Source organism: Ictidomys tridecemlineatus, chromosome 7 (genome assembly GCF_052094955.1).
Source record: "Ictidomys tridecemlineatus isolate mIctTri1 chromosome 7, mIctTri1.hap1, whole genome shotgun sequence".
NCBI classification, from domain to species: domain Eukaryota; kingdom Metazoa; phylum Chordata; class Mammalia; order Rodentia; family Sciuridae; genus Ictidomys; species Ictidomys tridecemlineatus.
This window is the reverse complement of record NC_135483.1, coordinates 61,081,003-61,089,834: the sequence shown is the minus strand read 5'-3', so window position 1 is coordinate 61,089,834 and position 8,832 is coordinate 61,081,003. Positions and strand designations below refer to the sequence as shown.

General features: G+C 47.7%; 1 pseudogene; it reads left to right on the top strand.

The window, feature by feature from the left end:
• The first annotated feature begins 994 nt into the window (after positions 1 to 994).
• LOC144365478 (NFX1-type zinc finger-containing protein 1 pseudogene) lies at positions 995 to 6,915 on the top strand (annotated as a pseudogene).
• Positions 6,916 to 8,832: the final 1,917 nt, after the last annotated feature.

Genomic DNA, 8,832 nt, shown 5'->3' with positions numbered 1-8,832 from the left:
TATACCCAAAGGACTTAAAAACAGCATACTATAGGGACACAGCCACAATAATGTTTATAGCAGCACAATTCACAATAGCTAAACTATGGAACCAACTTAGATGCCCTTCAATAAATGAATGGATAAAGAAAATGTGGTATATATATACAATGGAATATTACTCAGCAATAAAAGAGAATAAAAATCATGGTATTTGCCAGTAAAAGAATGGAGTTAGAGAATGTCATGATAAGTGAAGTAAACCAATCCCCAAAACCAGGGACTGAATGTTTTCTATGATATATGGATGCTGATCCATAATGGGAGGGGAGGGAAACATGGAAGGAATGAAGGAACTTTGGATAGGGCAAAAGGGAGGGAGAGGGAAAGAGGGGGCATGCGATTAGGAAAGATAGTGGAATGAGATGGACATCATTACCCTAAGTCCATGTATGAAGACATGAATGGTGTAACTCTACTTTGTGTACAACCAGAGAAATGAAAATGTGTCTTCTAAATATGTGTGCTATGAATTGAAATGCATTCTGCTGTCATGTATAATAAATTAGAATAAATAAAAATTCAAATATATAGATGTATATGTGTATATATATATATGTGTGTGTGTGTGTGTGTGTGTGTGTGTGTGTGTGTGTGTGTGTCTTCCATGTGATAATGAGAATGAAAATCTCAAGGCAAAATTGTTTGGAAAAGTAGACTAGTAGAGAACAATGAAAGAAGTTAAAAACATAACTAAACCTTAATAATTTGTATGTAGATAATTATAAAATTGAAAGTAAACATCAAATCTATTTTGGAAGAAAATCCATATATTTTAAAATAACCTGAATGAGGCGGGGCCGCCGACCTGCTGGGCCCGAGCCCCACTGGAGCCCGCAGCCGGTGGCCCCGCACCCTGCCCTGCCGCCTCCTGAAGCCCGCCCCCCGCACCTCTGCAGCTGCCCCCGCTGAGCCTGGGAATGCGCCTTCCTGCCCAGGGCTGCCCCCAGCCCGCTGCTCCGTGACCCCACAGCGTCTCCCTCCGAACTGGGCTCCCGTGCACTAGAGACTTATCCCCGGACTCTGGACACTTCCCTGCAGACCAGCCTTCACCACCTCCTTCAGCCTCTTTCATTCCACCCTGTTCCAGATAACTGAAAGTAACGTGAGCGTGAATGAATTCAAGTGACTTAAACATGGAAGACAGAAGACCTCATCTGGAGGCCAGGCCCAGGAATCCCCATACCAACCACAGAGGGCCTATGGATGGAGAATTACCACCAAGAGCTAGAAATCAGGCCAATAACCCACCAGCCAATGCTCTCAGAGGAGGAACCAACCATCCTGGAAGGCATCCTAGGGCCAACAGTCATCCTGTTCCTTACCGGCAAAGGGAGGAGAGATTTAGGGCCATGGGGAGGAATCCACATCAGGGAAGGAGGAACCAGGAAGGGCATACCAGTGATGAAGCTAGAGGCCAAAGACATGGTCCAGAGAATGATACCAGGCAGAGAAATGACAACCAAGAGGGTAGGAATCGCAGACCACCATGGTCCAATGAAAATTTCCAGCAGTGGCGGACCCCCCACCAGAAGCCTACAGAATAGCCACAGCAGGTTAAGAAACTGGGCTATAAGTTCCTAGAAAGTCTTCTGCAAAAAGACCCCTCTGAGGTGGTCATCACACTTGCCACAAGTTTAGGGCTGAAAGAGCTCCTATCTCATTCTTCCATGAAATCCAACTTCCTTGAGCTCATCTGCCAGGTTCTTCGGAAGGCTTGCAGCTCCAAAATGGACTGCCAGAGTATTCTTCATGTACTAGGCATATTGAAGAACTCCAAATTCCTCAAAGTTTGCCTGCCTGCTTATGTGGTAGGGATGAGTACCGAACCCAATCCTGACATTCGAAACCAGTATCCGGAACACATAAGCAATATCACCTCCCTCCTTCAGGATCTTGTAAGCGTCTTCCCTGCCAGCTCTGTGCAGGAAACTTCCATGCTCATTTCTCTCCTGCCAGCTTCTCTTAATGCTTTGAGAGCTTCTGGTGTTGACATAGAAGAGGAGACAGAAAAAAACCTGGAAAAGGTGTAGACCATCATTGAACATCTGCAGGAAAAGAGGCGAGAGGGCACTTTGAGAATGGATACCTATACTCTGGTGCAGCCTGAGGCAGAAGGCCATGTGGAGAGCTACCGGACCATGCCCATCTACCCGACCTACAATGAAGTGCACTTAGATGAGAGGCCCTTCCTTCGTCCCAACATCATTTCTGGAAAATATGAGAGCACTGCTGTCTATCTGGATACCCACTTCCGACTCCTGAGAGAAGATTTTGTCAGACCCCTGAGGGAAGGCATTTTGGAACTTCTCCAAAGCTTTGAAGATCAGTGTTTGAGGAAGAGAAAGTTTGATGACATCCGGATCTACTTTGATACGAGGATCATCACTCCTGTGTGTTCATCATCAGGCATTGTCTATAAGGTTCAGTTTGATACAAAACCACTGAAGTTTGTTCGCTGGCAGAACTCTAAGCGATTGCTGTATGGGTCTTTGGTATGCATGTCCAAGGACAACTTTGAGACATTTCTTTTTGCCACTGTTTCTAATCGGGAGCATGAAGATCTCTGCAGAGGAATTGTCCAACTCTGTTTCAATGAGCAGAGCCAACAGCTGCTAGCAGAGGTTCAGCCCTCTGACTCTTTCCTCATGGTGGAGACAACAGCATACTTTGAGGCTTATAGGCATGTCCTGGAAGGACTCCAGGAGGTCCAGGAAGAAGACGTCCCCTTCCAGAGGAATATTGTGGAATGTGACTCTCATGTGAAGGAGCCCAGGTACTTGATAATGGGGGCAGATATGATTTCACCCCCTTAATAGAGAATCCTTCAGCCCCTGGAGAATCTCTGAGGACTGTTGAGGGTTTGAGACGTCCTAGAGTTAATGTCTTAGACCCTAGTCAGTGGCCCTCAAAAGAAGCCCTGAAGCTGGATGACTCTCAGATGGAAGCCTTGCAGTTTGCTCTCACAAGGGAGTTGGCAATTATTCAAGGACCTCCTGGAACAGGAAAAACCTATGTGGGTCTAAAAATTGTTCAAGCCCTTCTGACCAATGAGTCTGTTTGGCAAATTAGTCGCCAGAAGTTCCCCATCTTGGTTGTATGTTATACTAATCATGCTTTGGACCAGTTTCTGGAAGGCATCTACAAGTGTCAAAAGACCAGCATTGTGCGGGTGGGTGGAAGGAGCAACAGTGAAATCCTGAAGCAGTTCACCCTGAGGGAACTGAGGAACAAGCGGGAGTTCCGCCGAAACCTCCCCATGCACCTCCGAAGAGCCTACATGAGTATCATGACAGAGATGAAGGAATCAGAGCAAGAGCTCCATGAAGGTGCCCAGACCCTAGAGTGCACAATGCGTGGTGTCCTTCGGGAACAGTACCTGGAGAAGTACATCTCCCCCCGGCACTGGGAAAGCCTAATGAGTGGACCGATGCAGAACAGCGAGTGGATCTGCTTCCAGCAGTGGAAGCACTCCATGATGCTTGAATGGCTGGGTCTAGGTGTTGGTTCTTTCACTCAAAATGTTGCCTCAGCAGGACCTGAAAATGCAGCCCAGGCAGAAGGAGAAGAAGAGGAGGAAGGGGAGGAGGAGGGTTCGCTGATTGAGATTGCAGAGGAGGCTGACCTGATTCAAGCAGACCGGGTGATTGAGGAGGAAGAGGTGGTGAGGCCCCGGCGACGGAAGAAGGAAGAGAATGGGCTAGACCAGGAGTTGGCTAAAATGCTTTTGGCCATGAGGCTAGACCACTATGGCTCCGGAACTACAGCTGGACAGGAGCAAGCTACAGGAGAGTGGAAGACCCAGCGTAACCAGAAAAAGAAAATGAAGAAGAAAGTGAAGGTTGAACTTCGCAAACTGAACACCATGACTGAGGCCGAGGCCAATGCGATCCAGGATGTCTGGCAGCTGGACATGAATTCTCGCTGGCAGCTTTATAGGCTGTGGCTACAGATGTATCAGGCTGACACTCGCCGGAAGATTCTCAACTATGAACGCCAGTACCGCACATCAGCAGAGAGAATGGCTGAGCTGAGACTCCAGGAAGACCTGCATATCCTTAAAGATGCCCAGGTTGTTGGCATGACAACCACAGGTGCTGCAAAATACCGCCAAATCCTACAGAAGGTGGAGCCTCGAATTGTCATTGTGGAAGAGGCTGGTGAAGTCCTTGAGGCCCATACCATTGCTACATTGAGCAAAGCTTGCCAGCACCTCATCCTGATTGGGGACCACCAGCAGCTGCGCCCCAGTGCCAACGTGTATGATCTGGCCAAGAACTTCAATCTTGAGGTGTCCTTTTTTGAACGGCTAGTGAAAGTAAACATTCCTTTTGTCCGTCTGAATTACCAGCACCGCATGCACCCTGAAATTGCCCGCCTCTTGACCCCCCACATCTACCAGGATCTGGAGAATCATCCCTCTGTTCTCAAGTATGAGAAGATTAAGGGGGTCTCTTCCAACCTTTTCTTTGTAGAACACAACTTTCCTGAACAGGAAATCCAAGAAGGCAAAAGCCATCAGAACCAGCATGAGGCTCACTTTGTGGTAGAGTTGTGCAAGTACTTTCTGTGCCAGGAGTACCTGCCCTCCCAGATCACCATCCTCACCACCTACACTGGGCAGCTTTTCTGCCTGCGAAAACTCATGCCTGCCAAGACATTTGCTGGTGTCAAGGTCCATGTTGTGGACAAATACCAAGGGGAAGAAAATGACATCATCCTCCTCTCACTAGTGCGAAGCAACCAGGAGGGCAAAGTGGGTTTTCTCCAGATATCCAACTGTATCTGTGTGGCCTTGTCCAGAGCCAAGAAGGGGATGTACTGCATTGGAAACATGCAGATGCTAGCCAAGGTGCCCTTGTGGAGCAAGATCATCCATACCCTTCGAGAGAACAATCAGATAGGCCAAACACTCCGACTGTGCTGCCAGAACCACCCTGATACCCACACCTTAGTCTCCAAAAAGTTCCCGAAGGAGGCTGCAGCCTGCCCTGTGAGTTCCGGCTGGGCTGTGGGCATGTCTGCACCCGTGCCTGCCACCCGTATGATTCCCTGCATAAGGAGTTCCAGTGCATGAAGCCATGCCAGAAGGTCATTTGCCAGGACGGACACCGGTGCCCTCTTGTTTGCTTTCAGGAGTGTCAGCCTTGTCAAGTGAAGGTTCCTAAAACCATTCCTCAGTGTGGCCATGAACAGATGGTTCCTTGTTCAATGCCTGAGTCAGATTTCTGCTGCCAGGAGCCCTGCCCCAAGATCCTGAGATGTGGCCACAGATGTAGCCACCCATGTGGTGAGCTTTGTGTGCAGTTGTGTTCAGTAATGGTCACTGTGGAACTCAAGTGTGGACACAGCCAACAGGTGAAGTGTGGTAATGTGGAAGACCTCAAGTACGATATGCCAGTCAAGTGTACCACCAAGTGTGACACCATCTTGGACTGCGGGCATCCTTGCCCTGGCTCTTGCCATAGCTGTTTCGAAGGGCGCTTCCATGAGCGTTGTCAGCAGCCCTGCAAGCGCCTGCTCATCTGCTCACACAAGTGCCAGGAGCCCTGCATTGGTGAGTGCCCGCCCTGTCAGCGAACCTGTCAGAACCGGTGTGTCCATAGCTAGTGTAAGAAGAAGTGTGGGGAGTTGTGCAGCCCCTGTGTGGAACCCTGTGTCTGGCACTGCCAGCACTACCAGTGCACCAAACTCTGCTCTGAGCCCTGCAACCGACCCCCATGCTATGTGCCTTGTACTAAGCTACTGGCTTGTGGCCACCCTTGCATTGGTCTGTGTGGGGAGCCATGCCCCAAGAAGTGCCATGTTTGCCACCTGGATGAGGTCACACAAATTTTCTTTGGCTATGAGGATGAGCCTGATGCCCGCTTCGTGCAGCTAGAAGACTGCAGCCACATCTTCGAGGTACAAGCCCTGGACCGCTACATGAATGAGCAGAAGGATGACGAAGTTGCCATCAGGTTGAAGGTCTGCCCTATCTGCCAGGTGCCTATACGCAAAAACCTGAGGTATGGAACCAGCATCAAACAGCGACTAGAAGAGATCGAAATCGTCAAGGAAAAGATCCAGGGCTCAGCAGGGGAAATTGCAACCAGTCAGGAGCGACTTACGGCCCTGCTGGAGAGCAAGAGCCTCCTCCACCAGCTGCTCCCTGAAGACTTCTTGATGCTAATGGAGAAGTTAGCCCAGAAAAACCTATCAGTTAGAGACCTGGGGCTTGTTGAGAATTACATCAGCTTCTATGACCACTTGGCCAGCCTGTGGGATTCTCTGAAAAAGGTACATGTCTTAGAACAAAGTAAAGTGAGGACTCGACTCGACCAGGTCCATGAGTGGCTGGCCAGGAAGCGCTTGAGCTTCACTAGCCAGGAACTGAGTGACCTTCAGAGTGAAATCCAGAGGCTTACATACCTGGTGAACCTCCTGAGTCGCTGCAAGATGGCAGAAGGGAAGGTGAAAGGTAGCATAGCAGAAGAGGTCTACAGTATCCGGAACATCCTCGAGAAAACATGTAAGTTCACCCAGGAGGATGAACAGCTTGTACAGAAAAAAATGGATGCTCTGAAAGTCACCCTTCCCTGCTCTGGCCTGGGCATCTCAGAGGAAGAACGAGTGCAGATTGTTAGCGCCATGGGTTTCTCTTGTGGCCACTGGTTCAAGTGCCCCAATGGCCACATTTATGTGATTAGTGAGTGTGGAGGAGCCATGGAGAGGGCCACTTGTCCTGAGTGTCAGGAGGTAATTGGTGGTGAAAATCATACTCTGGAAAGGAGCAACCAACTTGCTTCTGAGATGGATGGAGCCCAGCACCCTGCCTGGTCGAACACAGCCAACAACCTGCTGAACTTTGAGGAGATCAGGAGGATGATCTAGGAAGATAGCGCACTGCTGCCTTTTGTCCCAGCCACCATTTGGCTGGGACCGGCTCCCTTATGGAGGAACTGAAGGGTTTTTTTTATTACTGTCCTTTAGTCTTAGCACCTACTTAAGGATCCACTTTTAGGGCTTGCCCACATTTGATTCTAGATTTACCCCTGCGCTAGAGTAAGCACTTTACCTCCAGAACTGAGAGCAGAGTTAATAGAGCTCACCTCTTTCTTTCCTGCAAGTATGGGACAGACTCTCCGAAGCACGCGTGGGGCTTCCACATAGGGCTACCTAGTGGTAACTCTGGGTCTTGACTGGATGTTTCTTCTGCAGTGTTCCCAGGGCACAAGTATGAGCTCAGTGAAGCTGACTGATGCTAATTATCAGATCCTAACCTGTAGACTAAATTTCATTGTAATAAGTGGCCCAGAGGAGTCTGGACTGCTTTTCCCTCCAAGGAGCACAAGAAACCCCACTTCCCACCTCTTCGGGCACCCCTCTTTAGAAGATGGAGGCGTGTGATGGACAAAGATTCTTCAGCTCACCCTGACCCACCGACATATTCAGAGTGGGGAAAGTGCACTACCCAATTGGAGGCTGTGTGTAGCAGGCCCAGACTAGCTGGGATGACTTCTGTGCCCTTTCCTGTAACTTACACCTGGATAGTGGTTTCATTACCTGCCATCCAAGAGGTTCCATAACAGTGCTGGTTCCCTGGCCCAAATGGAGTCAAGCTCACATTCAGTACCAGCATCACCTCTCCCAAGTGTAAGCCTTTGTCCCAGCACTCTCTCGAAGCTTTTACCTGGGCAGGGTTAGCATGCCAGCAGCTTCTGCAGGCCCCAGCCCCAGGCCAGAAGCTAGCCTCAGGCCAGCCGCCTGTGTCCGCATTCCCACTGTCCAGTGTTCCTTAGAACAGACACTTAGATATCTCAGGTCCTTTCTAATGTTGGCAAGAAAAAAACTCCCTTTCCTATGTATGCATTTTCTTTTCTGTCTTTACTATGCACTTTAGCCTATAAAGCCAATTAATAAAAACAATGACGGAGAAAAAAAAATAACCTGAATGAATAACAATATCCCCTGATGCAAGAGGATAAAAAGATATAAATTGATTATAATATCTTTGTTAAATCCTCCCAAATAAGTTGATGATGCCTATGAGAGACATTCCTAGACAAATGTCAGAAAAGGCATAGGGCATGTGTAAAGAACAAGTACTGCCATTATTAATTATAGGCAGATTATAAGTCACAGCTCTAAGTTTTAAAGCAAAGAGTGGTATATATGCATCAAAGAACAAATAAGTAGTTATTCATGAGATATACTATCATATTGAATAAAATATCATCACAGTATTTAGAACTTTTGTTTTAAGGAAAAAAAAAATCTTGTGGGAGACTTTAACATATTTCCCTTGGCCTTTATCAGATCAAAGTGGCAGAGAGTGTAGAATTTGGCTTTGTAATTTATGCCAGTATTAAATGTTTTGCTTCTTAAAAATTGTATTTTTTTGAAAGTCCATGGAACATCTATAAAAATTTAGGCAGAAAACTAAATTTCAAAATTTCAATTAATTTGAAAATTATCTGAATGGATGGTTGTGATCATAACTTGTGAAAGTTAATTTTGTTTTGTCAACTTGACTGGATTAAGGGATGCACGTATAGCTGGAGAAACATTATTTCTGGAAGTTTCTGGGAGGTTGTCTCCAGAAGAGACTATAGACGAAGTACAGAGGATCACCCTCATCCATGTGGGCAGGCGTATTCTAATCCATTGAGGCCCAGAATACAACAAAAGTTGGAAGGAGGATGATTTCTGTCTCTTCTTGAGTTGGCACATTCATCTCCTCCTGCCCTCAGCAATCAGAGTCCTGATTCTCCAGTCTTCTGACCCTGGGACTTGGGCTTCTGTCTGTCAACC